Source organism: Pteropus medius, unplaced genomic scaffold (assembly GCF_902729225.1).
Source record: "Pteropus medius unplaced genomic scaffold, Ma_sr-lr_union100, whole genome shotgun sequence".
In the NCBI taxonomy this organism is placed as follows: domain Eukaryota; kingdom Metazoa; phylum Chordata; class Mammalia; order Chiroptera; family Pteropodidae; genus Pteropus; species Pteropus medius.
In genome coordinates this window covers 6974876-6977346 of record NW_024344378.1, presented here as the reverse complement: position 1 = coordinate 6977346, position 2471 = coordinate 6974876, and the positions used below count along the sequence as shown (strand labels likewise).

Below are 2471 nucleotides of genomic sequence, written 5' to 3'. Positions count from 1 at the left end.
CGTCCTGCTCTATGGGACTGAGGGGGCTTATCTTAAGAGCTTGTCTTTGGCCATCTGGTAGCCCTGACGTGAAACGAGTACCAGGAAAACAAACAGGGACAAAAGATGGAAAGAAAGTGTGTTTTTTTGCAATATGTACATCATTATGTCATATACCTGAAATTAATATAATGTTGTATGTCAATTATATTGCAATTAAACAGCAGTGTCTTAGTGGTTCCATAGTGTAGCGGTTAGCACTTCTGCTTTACACACAGAAGGTCCCGAGTTTGCACCCCAGTGGAGCCACGGTCCATGGTCTACGGCCATGCCACCCTGAACATGCCCGATCTCGTCTGATCTCCGAAGCTAAGCAGAGTCGGGCCTGGTTAGTCCTTGGATGGAAGACCACCTAGGAAGACCAGGTGCTGTAGGCATAAATAATAATAATAAATAAAAGCAAACAAACAAACAGAAGTGTCTTCTTAGTGGCATGTTGAACTGCTGGATCAACCCTTGGCTAAAGCCCACCCATCTTTGGGCCTTTCATTTATGAGAGCCAGTAAGTTCTTCTTATTGTTGAAACCACTCTGAGTTAGCTTTGATCTTTTAGTGTCAGAGGCACCCCACCCCAACAGACGGAACTGGTTTAACAGTATAGGGATTTTACAGAGTGGAGGAATGAATGGGACCACAAAGAGAGATGAGATCTGCTCGGTTTTCACCTCCCCGCCACAAAGGCTTCTAGAAAAGTAGCCCTGCTACATCACAGGGACTGCAGCCCGGGGCTCCTCCAAGCTGTGGTCGGTAGTGGAGAGAGGAGTGGCCTCTGGCAGAGCAGGGAGGCACGGCCAGATGGAGAAGAGGTCAGACAGGGAGCTGTGGACCACATGGGGACAGCCCATCTCTTACTGCCATCACACCTTCCCAAGTATACCAGCGAGAGGTGACACCCAGGAGGAAAGGGAGACTGTTGCTTGATAATGTGTATGAAGTACTGGACAGTGCCTGGCACGTGGTGGCCTGCAGTGAAGAGCTGCATGGTCTAGGTCCTCTGCGGTGGTTTGGGAACGAGAGTTGGGGATGATTCACCAGAGAACAATTGTGTGTGTGTGTGTGTGTTTTTCTTCAACAGGGTCTGAAAACTGCCTCATTGTAATGGGCTGAACAGTGTCCCCTCAGAATTCATATGTTGAAGCCTAATTCCTGGTAACTCAGAATGTCACTATATTTGGAGATAGGGTCTTCACAGTTGTAATTAAGGTTGAATGTAGTCATTGGGGTGTTTTCTAATCTACTCTCACTGGTGTTCTTATAAGAAGAGGCCATTAGGACACTAGGACACAGACACGCACAGAGGGATGACCGTGTGAAGACACAGGGAGAAGATGGCATCTAAAGCCAAGGAGAGAGCCCTCAGGAGAAACCCACCCTGCCCACACCTCGATCTTGGACTTCCAGCCTCCAAAACTATGAGAAAGTAAATGTCTGTTGTCCTTCCCTCCGCCCCTCCATGAGTGGATTTTTGTTGTGGTAGCCCTGCTAAACTGATATGTCTGGGCTGAATGGTGTCCCTGCCAAAGATCTGTCCACTGGAACTGTGCATATTACCTTACTCGAAGAAAGTGTCTGCAGACATAATTAAGCCAAGGCTCTCTAGATGAAAACATTCTGGGTTAATCGGTGGTCCCTAAACCCATGACAGGTGTCCTTATATGATATAGAAAAGAAGAGGAGAAACACAGAGAGGGCTGTGCGAAAGGAGGGAGAGATGGGAGCTGTGCAGCTGGCATCCGAGGAACACCGAGCGTTGCTCGGAGACAGGCCTGGAACAGATTCTCCCTCAGCCTCCAGAGGGACCAGCCTGCCAATGTCTTGATTTCACACTTCTGACCTCCAAAACTGTGAGAGGATACATTTCTGCTGTTTCAAGCCTCCCCAGGTTGTGGTCATTGGTTCTGGCAGCTCCAGGAAACACGTCCAGCTGAGAGCTCACATTTGGGGTACTCCAGGCTAGCGTTAGTCCCCAGGAAGTGGCTGCCCTGCCCTCACGACTCCAAGCAACTTGTGTACAACTCTGGCTGGGAGGCAGACAGAGATTGCTGGTGGAATTGAGTAGGGCCAGTTTCCTGCAGCAGACTCCAGAGTATTCTCTGTTCAGATAATGCAGACCTCTTGGAGTGAGGAGGGGAAGGGAGAGCCCCACAAAAAAGATGCATGGATTTCCTGTTAATTAAACAGGGTCGGAGTGACCGAGGGTAAAAATAAAAGGGATGAGACCATATGTGAATGCTGATCAGAGCACATCCTGCTGCTTGCACAGGGCCAGACCTTCCCCAGGTGGGTAGGTCAATCTGGGAGCTGCCTTTGCAAGTGGAGAGTCTGCTTATCTCTATTTCTAAGACCACCTCTCAAGCAAATGTTAGTACAATGCAGGAACTCTGAAGCTTGAAATAAAACAATTATTACCATTTAAGCCAGAGGTGGGGCCG

General features: G+C 48.7%; 1 pseudogene; it reads left to right on the top strand.

Annotated features, from left to right (window-relative positions):
* The first annotated feature begins 297 nt into the window (after positions 1-297).
* Positions 298-416, top strand: LOC120609862 (uncharacterized; annotated as a pseudogene).
* Positions 417-2471: the final 2055 nt, after the last annotated feature.